The sequence below is a fragment of the Cydia splendana genome, chromosome 23 (assembly GCF_910591565.1).
Source record: "Cydia splendana chromosome 23, ilCydSple1.2, whole genome shotgun sequence".
Classification (NCBI taxonomy): Eukaryota; Metazoa; Arthropoda; class Insecta; order Lepidoptera; family Tortricidae; genus Cydia; species Cydia splendana.
In genome coordinates, this window is record NC_085982.1 from 2721612 (window position 1) to 2741753 (window position 20142).

At 36.3% G+C, this 20142-nt stretch overlaps 1 long non-coding RNA gene across 1 annotated transcript; it reads left to right on the plus strand.

Moving 5' to 3' along the window:
- Positions 1-229: 229 nt before the first annotated feature.
- On the plus strand, positions 230-10509 carry LOC134801963 (uncharacterized). The gene is made up of 3 exons (XR_010145776.1): positions 230-270; positions 5637-5666; positions 10468-10509. It is a non-coding gene; the product is annotated as an uncharacterized LOC134801963 (long non-coding RNA).
- Positions 10510-20142: the final 9633 nt, after the last annotated feature.

Sequence of the window (20142 nt, forward strand, 5' to 3'; positions counted from 1 at the left end):
AAGATTGTTGGATCGATTTTTTTTAATATGCGTATTACTATAGCTCCATTTAAAATTGGAATACATTATTTTTATAGCAGTAGCCTTAAAATCCCTTCTCACCCCCCTCTCAAACCTTCTCTCGCCATTCATAACCCACCTCTCCCCGCGAACCTACTCACCCCGTTTTACGGTAGATATTATACATTTATTGTAAAATAAATTCATTTTGAACGTTGTTTCACTTCACAGCGCAAACCAGAACTTTTGACAAGATCGAAAAACACAAAGGTAATGTAGCTAAAGGTATTTTGAAATAAGTCGATGCAAAGAGAATAGAGTAATAGACGGAGTTACATAGATCTTTGATCGATGCTTTCGGAAAGTGCCCAATAGTTATTTGTACAACAAGAGATCAAAGTTTGATATTTCTTCGAGTGCTTATTTTGAGTCCCGTGCAAGCGAAAGATTCTATAATAGATTCACGAGCGTAGCTAGTGAATCTAATTTAGAATCTTGAGCGTAGTAAGGGATTCAAAAGCGCACGAGATGTAAATAACTTTGATCTCGTGTAGTACACAAAATTTTTCACCCTAAGCAATGAGAACATACCTAGAGGGACAGAGATAATAGAACCCAAGTATATCGAACTTGTATTAGACCCCGCATGTTGAAATGACATTTGACTATGGTACTAGAATGTCATTTTATCTCACTCAGTGAGCAAAATCGCATTTTGCTCACTGACTAAGACACACTCAGTGAGCAAAATGCGATTTTGCTCACTGAGTGAGACAAAATGACTCAGTGAGCAAAATCGCATTTTGCTCACTGTTTTTAAGAAGCAAAGTACCCTTGTTCGAGCTGCTGAGGTGAAAAGAATATTGTTTAGTCTTCTTCCCGTATGTAATTTCTTTTTGTCATCCCTCCCGATTGATAATTTGTCAGATAATACTTTAGATGCTATTCTGAATTAAAAAAACCGTCAGCCGGTTGTATCGCAGTGGAAAGACCATCAGCTGGTGGTATGAACATGTAAAAAAATACGAGCCTTACTATTTTATGTCCGCAAAGTATGCGTTAATTGTAAAAAGTCCATAAGGTGTTTATGAAAACGTCTGATGGAATGCTATGAGCAAAGTTTCATTTATTATTTCATTATTGGTCATGGAAATCTGTTCGCGGCAGTGAACGGAAATAAAACATGGACGCCGCGTTTGAGAACATTACCGTTCAAATTCTTGGGACAATTAGCACACACACAATTACGCCTACATTTAAATAAGACGATACGTTTACAGAGTCATCTCTATTACACTAATGTACACCGCTAAGTGAAGATGAGATGCATATAATGTCAATAACTACCAATCAGCGCCATTAATTCGCTAATAACCTTCTTGCTATACGTACTGGCCGCTGAGAGTTGGCGGTTCATATTTGATTAAAATATGACCTGGACAGGGATAGGTTTATGGATTACATTGAAGAACCAGTCAAATAATCCACATACTAATTCCGTGCAGATTAAAAGATAACTAGTGAAAATGTTGTTATGAAATCACAGACTAACCCAACATAAGTAAGTATTCATTGTTGTGTAGACATATTCCGCTATAATATGTCTAGATAGATAGATGTTATAGTAAATGGTCACCATCTCTGTGTGCGCTGTGTAAATGCAAGACGGTGGAAAGATTTCTGGGCAACTGCAAATGAAAATGCACGGAAGAAAGATTTGTCATAAAGTTTTAGCCATACAGGGATATAATATTTTACATATATATATGTCACAGTAGAGGGTGGATTCAAACGATCATTTTTTTTCAGTTAATGTGTGTATTTGTTAAACTAATTCATTGAAAGAGTGACCGAAAAAACATATCTACATGTAAGCGACCGGGTATGGTTTTTTTTTAAATATATATATTTAAATTTACAACTTACGTACTAAACATTTATATTCTCGCCAAACTGTTACGTTTGATGGCGAGATGCGCTTAGTTTTTATACACTTAACCTATTTAACTAATTATATATTTAACGTAGGCCACACATGTATGTATATAATATACAAAATACAAACTATTGCTTCATAGAAATGGCAAATAATGTAAACAAATATGTCAGTATTTGTCAGCATTTGACATATAATCTGAAATTTTTACGCAGATTTTCACTGAAATATTAATAATTAACATATACTTTAAAAATAAATAGATTTTAACAAAATATTTAAGTGTATAAATTGGTTTGTTTACATTATTTTTTTCATTTTATATTGAGAAGATATTCTGTTAATCTAGTTTTTAACATGCATTTACTTAATTTAGGACTTTGTCTCAGTAAGCTAATTTTATTTAATATTTTTGGTACCAGGTACTTTGAGCTTCTTTTGCCATAATAGTTTATAATTTTCGGTTGCACTAGCTTTTTCTCTCTTACACTCCTAGTATTATATTTATTGGTAATTAATAATTTGTAATTTTCACTATAATAATACTCTAAACCTATGAGGTATGTGACTTTCTTATCTACGGGTAAAATTTTACCTAAGGGAAATAGTTTATCATAATCATTTTGACATTCTAGCTTAACTTTTTTACTAACTAGGAATTTAATTAGTCTTGTTTGCAAATTTCTTATATCTCTAATATATGTTATGAATGTTAATTTATCTCACGGGTTATTTCTTTGAATGGGACATATTCTAAATATCTTGCCAGGCATCGAATCAATTTCATGTCTCAAATTTGACAGCTTTTTTCCATAGTTCTCTGCGAATAGCATCTTGTGGGAATCTGAATGGAAAGTATAACAAATACTATAATGTAAAGTGTAAATACGAAATTTAATATAATGTAAAATGTAAATACGAACTACTAACTAGACAGTTTTTATAGCTCCATCCCGTGAAAAAAAAAAGGAATAACAAATCTATAAAAAGGAATTTATTACAACATAATATAAAATACCTAAATCAAAAATCGTAATTTAATAAATCGTATGTTGTTATGAAAGTCGTATGCAGTTGTTACGTTTTAGCTTACCGTGCTACGGTAGGTAGTATTGGAAAAATGTCGTCATATTTATTCCAAATATTACTGAAGTTATCTGTTTACTTACACATCAAAAGTGACGCTGTGTCCTTGGTATGAGCAAAATAGTAATACAAAATGAAATGGTAAATGAAAGCCTTTTTTAAATTATTATAATTACGTTGTTTTTGTAAACCAATTGAGCCATCCGTCACTGACTGTCATCTCGGTCGAACTGAGGTGGCCAATTGGGTAGATTGTAAGTACCGCCCACCTTAGGGTACCTAGTTGACGTGGGGCTATAATCGAGCGGACAGAATGCTTCCATGTTTTATTTCCGTTCACTGGTTCGCGGTCTATAATAAAATGAGTAATGGAATGAAAATCGTGCAAATGCGGCGGGAATATTACTCATTTTATCATGGAAATTAAATTAAAAAATTAAAAAATTAAAATTATTTATTTTCGTAAAATATACACGTGTTTATAAAGTAGGGGATAGTGCTGCCCGGTAAGCAAAATTTGCCTGTGTTGGGCAACACCGCTCTTCCTTAATTAACAGATTGTTACACGAAAATTTCAAGTACTAGTTTAAGTAAGTCTAATAGTATAACATATGGATACAATTAAGATCATATTTAACAATTGTTTATAGAACTAGGTAAATATCTGGGTTGTCAGACATGCAGTAATAAATAAAGGAATAAAGGAGCCAGTAAGTGTGTGTGTGTGTGTGTGCGCGTGTGTGTGCGCGCGCGCGTGCGCGTGTGTGTGTGTGTGCGTGCGTGCGCGTGTGTGTGTGTGTGTGTTTGTGGCTGTATATGTATGTATGGTTTGTATGTATTTACTTAGTTTATAAAGTTGATGTGTGAATCTCTAGTAAGTTATAGTATCTGGTTAGTTTTGTAAGTCTTCTATTTCATTGTTACGACCGGTCTGGTCTAGTGGATAGTGACCCTGTCTGCTAAGCCGATGGTCCTGGGTTCGAATCCCAGTAAGGGCATTTATTTGTGTGATGAACACTAATATTTGTTCCTGAGTCATGGTTATTTTCTATGTATATAAGTATGTATTTATCTATACAAGTATGTATATCGTCGCCTAGTACCCATAGTACAAGCTTTGCTTAGTTTGGGGCTAGGTTTGATCTGTGTAAGTTGTCCCCTAATATTTATTATTTATTTATTGTAGCTTTTTGATTTTAACCATTTTGTAATTGTTGATTTGCAATCGTAGTAAAGTTTTGGGTAAATATTTAGGCACCTATTTACTTTGTTGTAAAGGTGACTAGACTTCAAATTGTATTGTGAGCGTGCAAACTTGGTTTTAGTTTTAGTTATATTAGCAACGTTTTTTATTGTCCTTCTAGAGAAATAGTCGGCACTGTAGGAAAGGGTTTTATGTTTTTTTAAAGTAATTTGTAAAATATATAGTTTTCTTATTGATAATACGTCGCTTAGTTGGTATAATGATTCTGTAGGGTAACGGATTTTTTTTAAATACATTGTTTTTAAGAGTGCACGCTGAGCTCTTTCCAGACTAATGAATCGCGTTTTAGCCGCCCCACCCCAGACAGGTATACAGTAAACCAAGACAGACTGTACCAGGGATGTGTAAATCTCTGTTAGAATATTCCGTTGTTTTGACGGGGTTGTTTGTGATCTACCTGGTACAATATGCCTTAGTGTCCTGAAAATCCAGTGCAGCTTACGGACCCTATTGATTAGCTGGTCAATGTGAGTGTACCAATTTAGGTGCTCGTCTAAGGTGACTCCTAGGTATTTAATTGTTGATACTTTTTCAATGATTGGGCAGCTACAATTTTTGAGATTCGTACTGTCACAAGTGTGGATTTTGAGATTTACATCAAAGTTGGGTTGTGTGAAATTCGTGATGCTGAAACACATGTATTTTGTTTTATCTGTGTTAAGCGTTAACAGATTTAGTTTTAACCATCTAGAAATCTGAGCTAGACCCTTTTCAGCACTTGTTTTTGCTTCCATCCAGGTTTTACCGGAGAAGACTATGGCTGTATCGTCAGCGTATGAGAATACTTTAGCATTAGTTATTGCCATGTCACAAAGATCGTTTATGTAGGCCAAGAACAGTGTTGGTCCTAAGACGCTACCCTGCGGAACTCCATACGATACATGCTCATCGTTGCTAACATGCACACCCAGCTTAACTCGTTGCTTCCTGTCCGATAGGTAACTTTTAAATAAGGACAAAGCAGTTCCCCTAACCCCCATCTTTTCAAGTTTTTGAATAAGGAAATTGACTGACACAGCGGTGGTAAAAACTACATCAACAGTAATGCAGAATTCTTACAGATGACGAGAAGATACTTATCTTCAGCAGATGCCTTCCGATTAATAACTGTGACTACGCAACATTCAACTCTTTATTATTACCCGATCAAACCCCCATTAGTGTTACTTCACAATGGAATTACGCGTGTGACTACCACCACCACCACCACGAGAACGTAACTTACTTTCTAAGCGTCTCGCTCGTACTCGCATATTAGAGCTAGCGAGATGTATATAGAAAGTAAATTACGTAGACGTTAGCATATATGAGACTATTGACACTGTTAGTGACTTGCACTTCTATTTCTAGACTATGCGAGAAGCGAAAAACCTTGCACTGGTACGTATTGAAGCACGCGATTTGAAATCGTTTCAGTATTTAATTCGAGGCGGAGGCATTCGTGATCTCGTTCTCTAAGCTCCTCATAAAGGTCAGATCCATTCAATCTATAGTACTTCTACGGCGCCCAATTCAATTAAACGATTACTAGTAAGATAACGTACGCAGAGTGTTCAACCATAAGTGTTAGTCTATTCGAGATCCTGAAAACGGTGAAAAATAGAGACACTGCTCCTAAAATACGTGTGATACCTCATTAGATTCGTCATGATGTCTAGAAAAATGTATTTCGTCATGATGTCTAGAAAAATGTATTCGAAGCATGTATTATTAGCACACAAAAAATATTAAAAGGTGGAAAAGACGCTGAACACAGCCCTCCGCGCCTCATTTTCGGGAAACGCGCGCGGCGTGAAAAAGCGATTACGTAACATTAAATAATTATAATGAAAGGTGTTCAATATTCATTCAAAAATTAAAAAAAAAATATCTTGTATTTAAAACATGTCAACAAATGTAATACTTGTAGAAATTTATTTTAAAATTGTTTTTTCAACAAGTCAGGCAATTGTTAATTAGCAAAATTTTCTCAAAGTTCCTTCTTTATTGAAAACGAAACTACTATTGTAAAATGTTGTCGCTTTCTAGAACCCTTCTCATATATTATACATGTTTAACCCCTGGAGCGCCCCAGAATTACCGTAGTATGGAACTCCTATACTAGTTACCAGCACACGTGTCTGTTTAGGGCGCTCCACGGGTTAATAAGATCACGTTATAAAAGTTCCGAAAAATTAAAAGCCTGTAACATGAGCAAAAAATTAAACTGTAGGCTGTACTCCTCATACTGACCAACATTTGTTCAGCGACTTTTAAAAATAACGTGTGGTTTGATTTTTAATACACTTTAAAGTTTATTCTAAGACGCAATGTATTGCGAATTTTGTTATGTTTAAGGCGTGACAGGCAACGTCAATCACAATGATATGGCGTGGCGATGGCGTCCATTGAAGATAATATTTATTTTATATGAAAAATAGGGAGTCTAAATACTTCATAATTTTTAAAAGTTGTTGAACAAAAGTGTCACCGTTTGAGGAGTACAATCTATGTTTTAATTCTTTGCTCGTGTTATAGGCCACACCCGGTATTTTACAATTTTACCTTGATTTTTCGTTTTTCGTCAATTTTCTATGTTATTCTAAAACTTATTTTAAGCAAAGTATTTATTAAGATATATATTATTTTAAAAACACAGTCAAAAATTAAAATTAAAAACTAAAGTTAAAAACTAAAATTAAAACTAAGCCTAAAAATAAAACTATAAATAGAAAATTTGCCCCAAATCGCCGTCTATTGGCAGCGTGCCCAGAAGGCTGGCAGCATTGCCACGTTGTATGGCAATGCTGATCCGCTGCGCTAGATATGACCCAGCCCTCTGGTCACGCGTCAACTCGACTAACCTGCGGCTACATTCGTTGAAAACCCTGTGGGCGCTTTCCCCCCAAGGCCCCATAGTTTCAACCCCAAACGGCTCAAATATGCAGCCACTATTTATGGCTGCATACTTGCGCCGCTTGAGAAGCTCGGCCGAGTTGGCAGCCGAGCCAGCCTTCACTGCAGTGCCGTGGAGATGGGACAGCGCTAGGGTGTCGGCACAGGTTGCGTCCCAAACCAGCGGCCGTCCCATCTTCCACGGCACTAGGGTCATACCGTCGGGTCTTTTACCGTCATCGCGGGCGAGGCCGGTAGGTTCTAAAACTGCCGGTGCCCCCGCACTGGCTAAGGCCCGACGGATGATATCATTAAGGCTGGCATGGCGGGGGGCACGCCCAGCGCTTCTACCGCAGGATAGACCATGGTGGCCCAACCGGTCAACTGGGTCACCGCAGCGACAGCGATGTGGGGAAACACAGTTCACTCCCAGGCGGAGAGCGACGGAGAGGCGGAAGGTGGAGTTGTCCAAAAGTGTTCCAGTTGATATGGAAGGCAGGGCTTGGAGCCACTGCCCGGATTCCCACTCGGAAGCGGCGAGCAGGCGAGCGCGCTCATGAAGGCTGGTTGCCGTTTGATACAGATTATGCCGTACCAGCCTACAAAGCGGCTCGTCCCAAAGACGCTGTGAATTGGGATTATCGGGCAGGTCAGTGTTTGGGCAAGAATCACTCCATGCATTTCTGGCCTCTAAATTAAAAGGTATGTTTAATTGGTCGATTGGGGACTTTAGAATTTTAGAAACTAGTACCTGTGAACTATTTGTTGAGGACAGAAATGCAGGGAGCGATACGCTGGACACTTTTCTGATACCCAGGCCACCATGCCGTATTGGCAGGGAAGCTTGGGTCCATGAGCGGTCGTCCAAGTTTATGTTAATAACTGAAATTAATAGATTTTGAATAATTTTATCGATTTTTTCTAAAAGAGTGGGAAATTTCCATAAATGACTGCACCTTAGAACGTAAGTGAATTTTGGTACGAAAAGGCAGTATCGGATAACGGTATACGCTACATGAGCATTAATTCTGGACATGCGATCCGAAACTTCGTTGAGGTTTTTAATTTTGTTCTCTAAAAAATCTGAAAATGATTCGTCCAACACAGGTGCCCCTAGGAGGTGAAGTGAGCTTTTCTCCGTAATTTGAATACTAGGAGCAAGACGACGGAATTTAGAAAGTACGAAATCTTTGTCTAGACATGTATCGGAAAAGAAAAGTTCACACTTAGAAGAGTTCAGTTCTAATCCGATACCGCGGAATTCTTCGATTAAAACGCGAAAATCGTCTAGAACTTCGCTTACATCACCTCCTAGGGTGCCGTCGTCTAAGTACCATACATTAAATTTGGAATTTAATTTAGCAAAGTATTAACTTTATGAAAACTTTTAAAATGTGATCTTATTAAGCATGTACTCGTATATGAAAACGGTTCTAGAAAGCGAGAAAATTTTACAATATTTATAAATTTTTTTTCGTTTTCAATAAAGAAGGAATTTCGAGAAAATTTTGTTCATTAACAATTGCCTAACTTGTTGAAAAAATAACATTAAGATAAATTTCTACCAGTATTACATGTGTTGACATGTTTTAAATACACCATATTTTTTATAAATTTTTCAATTAATATTTAATACCTTTAAAATTATGTTTAATGTTACGTAATCGTTTTTTCACGCCGCGCGCGTTTCTTGAAAATGAGGCGCGGAGGGATGTGTTCAGCGTTAAATAAAAAGTATAAATAATGGAGATACAGTTCTGCAAGTATGGAATGTTTGATTGGAAATATCCTCCTCTTTTATAATATAAATTTTGGTAATTATTATAAATATATCTCTTTTATAATATAAATATTAATACTTTTTGAGATATTGGGGAAATAAAAAATAACTACTTTTTCCCCCCTTTTTTTGTTTAAGTATAACTTTTGATATTTTTTGTGTGCTAATACACGCATATCTAGACATCATGACGAATCTAATGAGGTATCACACGTATTTTTAGGAGTAGTATCTTTATTTTCCACTGTATTCAGGATCTTGAACAGACTATGTAGGTAACCGCTAAACCCACGTTTGCTTTCTTCTTCCTTCTTAGTCTGGTGGTGCTTATGTTCAATAATTAAGAGCTATTAGTTAATCTTAAGTTATAAATATCTATTATACCTGTAGTCAAGGCCCTTAAGGCTCCCGGGTTAATAAAATTTTCTTTTTAAATAAAAGTCTGTAACTACAGTGTCTTGTTTTCTTTATAAAAATATTATATTATAGGACCCTAAAAAAAGTTGTAACAACATAAAAGACGATTGGTACTAAGGTTCACAACGTATTAATTTCACTAGACGATCATATATGGCCAAATTTACAACTCTAGTCAAGTTTTATCAAAGTAGTTTAGTTAGTAGAGGGTTAAGTACCTACATTTTGACCTATCCTCGAGTAGATGGCGATACTTTTTGATATTTAACAAATTTAACACAACATATCAATGAAAAAATAAGAGTCAAAGTCAAATGGCTTTCTAAAATCATTTTAATCATTAGTTGGTGTCGAAAGAGTGCAGTAAATGTACTGAGTGTACTGACTACATAATTTACTTAGACAATATTCCTCTAGTCTAAATTTTCTTTGCTTACTTTCTGTGCTTCTTGCTCGTACTCGCATATTAGTGCGAGCGAGATGTATAGAATGTAACTTACGCAGTCGTTAGCGAATATGTCAGTTAGGACATAGGACACTGATAAGGCAGTCATGGTAAGGCTACTTGATTTCTAAAGCCTCGTTTTCACTTTAGTGCTCTGAGGAAACATTTTGTTTTGAGCAAATATTTGCTCTTACCATTTACCATTTGAGCAAGTGTTTCCATTTTCCAAATGAACTAATTTTGCTCGCCCAGAACAGTGTGGCTACCACCAGTTCGGTTACCATCAGTTTGTCACTGACATAAACGCCGTCGAGAACGTAATTTACTTTCTATACATCCCGTTTGCACTAATATGCGAGTGCGAGCGAGATGTATAGAAAGTAAATTACGTTCTCGACGGCGTTTATGTCAGTGACAAACTGATGGTAACCGTACAGTTTGGCACGGATATAAACGCTATCGAGAACGTAACTTACTTTCTATGCATCTCGCTCGTACACGCATATTAGTTCAATTATTATGCGTATTATGTCAGTTTTGTCACTGTCATGGTACGGGTACTGTTTAGAATAGAACACTTAATCAGAAATGCTGATTAAAATTTTAAAATAACAACGCTATTGAACTTCATTTATTTAACTTTTAATTTTTGTTTTGTTTTTCAGTCGGCCAAAAAACTTTTCGCCAAAACTAAAAAACAGGTAGTTACCTACTTAGTCGATCATAATTTATGCATATATATGTCGCAGTACGATAGATTAATCCGTTATATAGTTATAACCCTAGGGATATAATTATATGTCGTAACATAGTTATACGAAAGCGATTCATTACTATCTTACTAGGAATATAACTATAATACGTCTTTAGTTTAGTGATATAGTTATATTACTGGATTAAGTTTAGTAAAATAATTGTGGGTAGGAGTGCGGCGGTGCGGCGGAGGTGTAGTTATATCCCTAGGGATATAGTATCAAATCTTAATTTTTACTTATTTTCATCTATATTTAATCAATAATATGCTCAATCAAGTATATTTTAATGTCTACATTTAATCGATTATAATTTTAGGTTTTTTTTTAAATCTTACTATAAATGTTATATGTATATGGATGAATGTTGTCTGCAATAAATATTAGATAACTAAATAAATAAATTTAATGTGAAAAAATAGGCAGTTTGTTAGCACAAACGTCTGACATTTAATATTTAATGGAGACTATAGAGATGACAACATTACTGTTGATATTTTATATCCTTACCTACTGGCTCAATTAGAACGATCAATTATTATTGATGATATTATATTTAAAACATTGGAAAAGTAGACCTATAATTTAGGTACAACAGACATAATTATATAAGCAATGTATATTTATTGCAGCTACGTGTACGTATAAAATAAAAGCTTTACTTACTTACTCACTCCTCTGGCGCAGCGACCCAAAGTGTGTCTTGGCCTCCAACACGACTGCTCGCCACTGATCCCGGTCCTGTGCCATTTCTCGCCAGTTTTCAATCCGGAGCTCGCGCAGATCAGCGTCCACCACATCCGCCCATCGATACCTAGTGTAACATGTCACAGGCTCCTTTCCATGTTAACATTATATGTGAACATAGTATTGTTCTATTTTTAAGTCGGTTAAATTTCCAATATTGTGTCCCACGGTAATTTAAGTATTTATATTTCTTCTCATATCTCAAGTGGGCCATTTCGACTGAAATTCTAGATATAGTTTTAGAGAGCCAGGTGATTAATAGTAAACCAATATATTAAGATACTTATTCATAAAATGATTTGAACTTTATTTCAATGTCATAAAGCTTTTATAGTATAAAAATTCTGTTAAAAATCAGTTTTGGTTTCTTAAGTTCAAGTGGCATCGACTTGTATTTCACACGTCGTCGTAAAAATGAATGAATAATGTTTGTTTTGGTTAAAATATTCTATGCAAAATTGAACCATATTATAAAGAATTTAGAAAGGGGCGGAGTTCTACAATATGTGCTCATATAGAAAAACAAATGCGGTTAGAATAAAAAACTGAAGTGTCAATCCCATAGGCGTAGAGAAATAGTTTAGACCACACCCAAAAGTAGGTCAAATTGGACCTTATTTTAATTAGGAAATAAGGTGTAATTAGTGACAGGACTGTACGAAATTATGAAATTCAGTATTGGTTATGGGGAAACCAATGACGTACAAGGAAGTGGGAAATAGTTGGGATTTTGGGATTATGGTAGGGATCGATAGAGTCCCTGACGAGATCATTCTTCGTTGCCTTCCGCAAACCGTCGGACGTCGGTTCTCTAGCTAGGTCTATCTAGGTTACCTATATTGTGTCCTGACCTGGACTTTGCTAGTTTCTCATGATGCTGGTAGAGTTTGGATTGGAGCATAATATAGTGTAATTTGTTGTGGGGTTTTACTTGAATAATTTTAGAGAAGTACATTTAAATTGTGTTAATTTTAGTGGGTTTAATTCCTTTTGTGTTGTTTATTGATTTGTGCTTAGACAAGCGCTAGTGTGTTATAATATACTAAGTGAAGTCTAAGTTATAAGTCAATAGAGTCTTAAAGATTGTAAAATCTTGAGTTGTTTCCAGTGAAAATTAATTAGTTTGTGTTTTAATTGTGTTTAATATGTGTAGTGTTTGGCCTGGTTTATTTTAGTGATATTAAGCACTGAAATGAACTTGGTTGGAATACTCTATATATTAATTTTAATTTAGTTTAGTGAGTTGTTTCGTTTATACTTATGGGGTAGAGAGAACTAGTTCGATCCAACATAGTGTTGGGGGGTTAGTAAGCTGGACGGGTAACCTCACGGTGTCAACTATAGTCCAAATTACTAACTTGCGGTGTTTTTGATAATATCAGGTGGGGACCTGACAGTTCCTGCATTTATTAAGACAGGGTCACCCCCTAGGATCTGGAAGATTTGGGTTGTCATCTAGACTTCTTAAAGAAGCCAGATTCTAGTCCAATTATCCCGTAGCTATATACTTATATATTCACTTTTATATTACCCTTTCCGGCCTTACTTCTGCTGTCCCAATCCACTGTGTAGAAGTATGGCTAGCACACGGAGAAATAGGATTTTTAGGTCTAAAACGAGGTGTCTCCACTCGTCTTAGTTGTCTTTAGCATAGAAATTACTCATTGCACATCGAGTAATTACGCGAGTAAATTAAATGTGCATCCCGGGATGCTAGTTTGCAAATATTTCGGTAGAGTAGTTGGATAGCTTAGCTGTTAGGCTAGGATTTTTATTTGTTTGGTCTAGGGTTTTGTAGGATTAATCTAGATTTATAGTTTTAATATATCAAAGCCATTAGATATTTACAGTAGGTAGCTAGGTTCCTTTTCGATACATTTATGGCTATTTTATTGCATTTGTTGCTCATTATTATGGGTTTATGGGTTAACTTCAGTTTAGCGTTAGCTAGGTTGTAGTTTGGGGTTAGGGTTTGTTAGGAGTTTATTACATATATTTATTTATGACTTATTGACAAACTTGACTTACTTATGACATGACTGTATATATTTGGTCCCTTGCAACGCTACTGGTAGAAATATATTGTGGGAAAAACTAAAGTTAAAAACCACAATATAATGTAGTATTGTAGAATCAATTTGCTTACAAAGAAATATTTGTTTTGCCTGTCCCTTAGCAGTTTGTATGACGATTACATTCTGTTTTCTGCAGATTATCTGTGATTTTCACACTTGACCTTTAAAAATATAAGGTCATATATTATCATAAAACCTTATTTCAATGAGTGAATTATCCGGGCTCAGATCAAGGCAGATGCACGATCGTAGATTATTTTGGTCCGAAAGTGTGATTCAAAATGACTACAATTAAAGTTTGGATAATATCATTTCATTGAATATTAAAATACGTATACTACAAAATTACAGTATTCTGGAGAATTTGAGTGGATCAAATACAGCTGCTCTACTACCAGTATTTTGTTATGTTAAATTGTCCCTTTGAATGTCCTCTCATTGTTGACGAAAAATGTCACAAAATAATGACATGGTCGAATGATGGAATAGGCCTGTCATTATTAAAAGATGTCCCTTCTGGACCACAATATAGTTCCTTCAGAACTGGGGCGGGGATTCTGACCTGCAACTGGATGATGATCACGGGTGTCGCGGAGGCGGGGCGATATCTATACCCCAAAAACAAAATATTGTGACATTTATTAGTAGTTGTACTTTGACCAACTGACTATGACATTTGACAGGCTTTACTTACTTTGACATACTTTACTGACAATTTGACTATGACATAATTTATTGACAATTTAACTATGACATTCTACAGACTTATTTGATTTTGACATACTTACTATTGACTTATTGATTACATCTTATTACAGACTTAATCTGATTAAGTCAAACATTACTACAACCTGCAATGATATTTCTTAATACTTTGATATAATTCACGGTTTAATAATTATTTAACAATATTAGGATTTATAGGCGTATAATTCATAACTCTTTCTTACTATGCGAAAAGGATTTTGGTTACTATTAACGGTTACGACGAAGGGTCCTACATAAACACTAAACGATCATTTGGCCAATCTACTGATCCAATTCAAGATATTAACTTATTTAATTAGAATTTATTTAGGTTATTTGCATTATTTTATGATAACTAGTAAAGGTAATTACGGTTTGCGGTATTTTAAGGGTTTTTAGATTTTTAGATTTTTCTTATTGGAATTTTTAGTACTTTGGGTAGGTCTAGGTCTAGCTAGGTAGGGTAAATTAGGGTTAGTTGAGGAGAGAGGTGGGAAGTGTTACACTAGGTCGGCCGACCGGGCGGCGTCCTATAGGTTTTCCCTCAAACGCTCTTTTCACCGCCCGATCACCCCCCGCCCGATAAAAAAGCTTTAAGCTTTATTTATCATATCTCGTCCAAATGTTGATTTTGAGCCAAAATTCTTTTCTTTGTCTCTTTTCTGACTACCCGGCCACGCCCACGCTTGTTTTTCTGTATTCTATGAAATAATAAAAAAAGACGTGTGCTATTGCTCGACTTTCTAACTGTAGGTACTTACTTATAGTATATTTTTACATGAGAAAAATTAAGAGGTAAATGTCATCTCATACAAAAAGTTTTACTTCGTCACAAAAAATAAGACCACGAAAATAATTTTGACCATTTTAACGAAAGGATGACGTTCCGCTCCCATACAAGTTTGTCCCAACACTCGCTAAGCATGGGTGGTATATTGTTAGTTTCCAAACTTGAAATGAAAGTCCCGATAATTTGTAGAAATTCACGGTCATAGAACATTATACACGATGATTTATACGCAATGATAGTTTATCTACATCTGACTTCGAGCAACACCGGCTTCCGACACATCGGAAGGGAGGGGCCCAAGCGATATCTCACCGTACAAATCTTTCTGCCATTTTTCGCGGGGGGAAAGGTGCACACAGTCGCACTTCTCACACACTTACATACAAAATCCAATCTCTAATGATGACACAAATACATAGAAAATGACACACGTCAAAGACAAATCTTGCAAACCTCGATCTCTTTTTGTGTACGGACGAGTGACAAGTGTCACAACACGCACACTAACACATTTTCGTTGAAGTATGTTATTGTATTCTGAGAGATGAGAAGTCGGATTTGTCGCTCGACCGATCCGCAATTTGTACTGAGCGAGCAAAATCGATAAATCCAACAATTACATGAGACTAAAATATAGTAATTGTGTTTGAATGTAATTAAACGTATGATATGTAAAAAAAATATTACATGTGAAATGTAACACTTTCTTTTTGTAAATTTGATGTCCCCGACCTCTTTTTATAACAAAAAACCGAGCAACCAGGCATTTTTGTGCAGCAGTGTTCACGCGAGCGTCTGGACTCGGTCTAGTGAAAAATCCAAGTGCAACTAGTTTTATTACCCGCGCTAGATTAGATTGACGCGCTAATCTTGTACCTCGGCAGAGGGGAAATAGTGCGAATGCCGCCTCCCTTCCGTGTTGCTCGAAGACATCTGATGATTGTAATGAAATATGTACTCTTTGTCAAGGGCAACATAATATAGGCGTCGAGCGGAGCTGCGTCAAGAGCAAAACGGTGCTTAGGACCCAATGATGGATTTAAGAAGTGGAGCCACAAATATTTAACATGTAAATTTTTAGGGGAGGGGGCTCTCATCTTTATCTTGATGTATATATCATTTAAGATACTAGGCCAAATTTAGTATAGTTTTCGTATAAATCAGGGATGTCGAATTCAAATATATCTCATAATGACATTATTCCGAAGTAAAAACACATTAAAATAATTTGTCAATGTTCGAACGTGTCGAGGTTGCGAGCAAACAGCTCAGATCCACGGGGAGACTACGCAGTTACGCACAGTGCCGCGTCGCATGGCACTTTCAGTTAATAATACCGACGGTGATTGGACTAACGTACTATGAACATACATAGGTACCTGTAAAATTGCGAACCGAACCATCTGACGAAACATTTGAACGCCAATTGAGACTCTTAACTTGAATATAAATATAAACTAAATAAGTATAAAATAAATTGCCCACTGAAGCCCGTCCCGGTCGCCCCCAACACAAAGGTGGGCCTTTGTGTTGGGGGCAGCCCGGGACGGGCTTCAGTGGGCAATTTATTTTATACTGTAGTGTTTGCTTCTTCAACTGTATCCACTAGTTCCACTACACAATAATATAATGATGAATATCGGCTCCTCGGCTACGCTACGCGACGTGACTCGGCTTCCGTATCTCAAATACCACTGCGCGCTTGCACGCGCGTAGAGTCCGTGTTCGTGCGCAGGAGACGACAGATATACGCATCTCTTTCGCACGTATACTACATCCCTTCCTTATTGTTAAGTTTGTTGTATTAATATTTTTGGATAATTAAATAAAACAGTAATTTCAATAATCATCATTATTTATTTTTTTAATCATTACTTTAACACAACTACTTCCTGCTTCGTTAACTTCCTTAGTACTTTTATACTTCACTTTATTTATGTATATATTTAGCAATATTTTTGCGCTTCATGCATTAGCATTACTTCACGTCTTCCTCTTATCCCTTATTAAATTTTAAGATATATATTTAATTATCTGATTCGCCATCATTCGTCTCTGTCGTCTCTTCGTCCAAGATTTTCCATTGTCCTTCGACCTTTTTTAAATGCATCATGTTTCTTCTCAGTCTTTGTCCAGTTTCGTTATTTTCAATGTTTACATCTCCGCCTTTACAAGATACTACAGTGTGAGGGGTTGGCTCATAATTTGGAGCTAACTTATTTGTCTTATTCATATTTTTAACATAAACCTCATCCCCTACTTTTATGTTTCCATCCTCAACTCTTCTCTTCTTGTTCGCGTACTCTTTTCCTTTTTCTTTTTGCTCTCTGTCCCTGTCTCTGACGTCCATATCTTGGTCTTTATAATTATATTCAAACGTATCTATCATCGGTATCTTGTCTCTAAATTTCCGTTGGAAAAATAATTCCGCTGGCGTCTTTCCCGTTGTCGTATGGGGAGTACTATTATACATAGTCAGATATTCCAAGAGCGAATCTTTCCAGTTCTTTTTGTCAATTTGACTTATCTTTAAACGTTTAATAATGTCTCTGTTCTGACGTTCCACCTCTCCATTTTGCTGGGGCCAGTAAGGGATAGTGTTGAACAAATGGATGTCATTATTTTGGCAAAAATCTCTGAACTCCTGACTAACGAACTGTTTACCGTTGTCCGCCGTAATCGTGATTGGACATCCTAGTCGACTAAACATTTCCTTCAATATAGCTATCATAGCCTTGCTTGATATATCGCGGCAAGCCTTTATTTCCTTATACCGCGAATAGTAGTCGATTACTACCAGAAGGTAATCCCCAGACGGCAAAGGACCTAAGAGATCAATTGCAATATCAACCCAGGGGTGTGTCGGCAATTCCCTTCTCTTGATCGGATTTGGGGGATTTGGCGCTGAAACAAGGGTGCATCCTTTACACGACTTAACCAGTCTCTCAACGTCCTTGTCGTACCTGGGCCACCATACTTTAGCTCTAAGCCTAGCTTTCATTCCAACGACTCCAGGATGGCCTTCGTGGGCGGCTTCTAAAACCTTTTCTCGCAATGTTTTTGGTATAATTATTTTACTACCCCTTAAAAGAATATCGCCACAAAAACACAACTCGTTTTCTAAGATTTTGTAACTCTTTATTTGTTGGTCCCATTTGGAGTCATACAGGCCTGCCTTTACTTTTTGTATATCCGAGTCCTCTTTAGAATTGCTTTATATTTCTTGTAGCGATATTGCTACTGGTCTTATCTGTTCTACTATGTTTTGTACAAAATCTTTTCCTTTAGTGTTGCTGTTCCGTTCGTCGAGGTTCTTACATAGTCTGGAAAGGGAGTCGGCAATGTTGGTTTTTCCTGGACGATATATAACTTGAAAGTCGTATGACTGTAGACGTAATATCCATCGTTCGATACGAGCACATGGTTTAGCTTTCGGTCCGAATATCACCTCTAAAGGTTTATGATCGGTTATGAGTTCAAATCTTTTCCCAAAAAGAAACATATGAAAGTGCTCCACTGCCCATACCAGAGCTAAAGCTTCTTTTTCTGTTTGGCAATAACGTCTCTCGCACTCCGTTAAGGTTCTGTTGCCGTAAGCTATTATGCGTGGACCAGCTTCACTTGTTTGTACCAAGATCGCGCCGAGCCCCACAGGACTAGCATCTGCGAATACCATTGTTTTATTTTTAACATTATAGTATCCCAAATTAGGTATTTTAGACAAAGCCGTTTTCAAATTGTTAAATGCTGTTTCCTGATTTTCCTTCCAGAGCTCTTGGATGTCCGCATTTCTGCCTGTCTTGTGCCTTAATAATTCCTTCAGGGGTTCAGTAATTGTGGCCATATTTGGTATCCACTTCCCTACATAGTAGACGAGTCCTAAAAAACTTTGCAATTCCGAGATTGTTCGGGGTGCTCTGAAGTCCATAATAGCCGATACGTATTTATCTAGTGGTCGAATTACTTTATTACTTAGTTCGTGTCCTAAAAATTGAATTTTATTAACGTTGTAGATACATTTTTCTTCTTTCAGAACGATATCATGCTCTTTAAGTACCTTCAGCACATTCTGAAGTCTGACATCATGTTCCTTTTGATCTTCGCCAAAAACTAATATGTCGTCAATAAAGTTGACAACTCCCTCACATCCAATTAATATGCGTTCAAGAGTTTTTTGAAATATTTCAGGAGCGCATGTAATGCCGAACATTAATCTTTTGTATCTATATACGCCTTTTCCAGATATGAATGTCGTTATATCCCGTGAGTTTGGATGGATTTCTAGCTGGTGGAATGCGTCCTTAATATCTAATTTACTGAACACTGTAGCATTCCTAAACTTTGGTAGTAGTTGGTCCATAGTCGGTAATGGATGATTTTCCCTTTTAATCGCTTTATTTGCACGTCTCATGTCAACGCAAAGCCGTTTCTTTGATTATAGGCACAATAGGGGATATCCAACTTGGGGGGCCATGGACTTCTTCTATAATATCTTTTTCCAGTAATTCCGTAATTTTTTCCTCGACTTTGGTTTCTAAAGGTATTGGAATTCTACGGTAAGGCTGAACGATTGGTTTAATCTTATCGTCGATGGGTATTTGAATCATAATATTTTTAAGTTTAGGGAAAGGCTTTAGTTGAATTTGGTTTATTTCTAACCCAATTCTTAAAACCCCCAACTTAGTTGCTGTTGTCTTCCCCAGTAAATTTTGTGTACCTTTATCTACCACATAGAAAATTGCGTTTTCTTCTCTCCCGGCTAATTTAATATCGGAGCGGAAAGATCCCAGCAGTCGCAAAGGTGTTTTAGATCCATAGGGGAAGAACTTCTTCTTTGGTTCTTTTATTTCGTCAACTACCCTTACTCCCATATCCTTCATTTTTTCCCATGTCTTATCCGTAATTAGATTATTTTTTGATCCTGAATCTATCATCATATTAATTTTTTCTCCTCCCACATCACAGACCACCATGTCATCTCCGTTTATGTTAAATAAATATTCGACTTCTTCGGTTTCAGAGTCCTCCTCTTCCTCTATAATATTTCTTACCTCATGAGCTTTAGGAGATTTTTTAAATTTCTTTGAAAACTGTTTCTGTCGAGTTTCATCATGTTTTATGTCCTCATGTTTTCTTTTCAGGTTCTGACTTTTGCATTGCAACTTAAAATGCCCAATTTTGCCACATTTTAGGCATTTTTTTCCCCTAGCAGGACAGTTTTCACTGTTG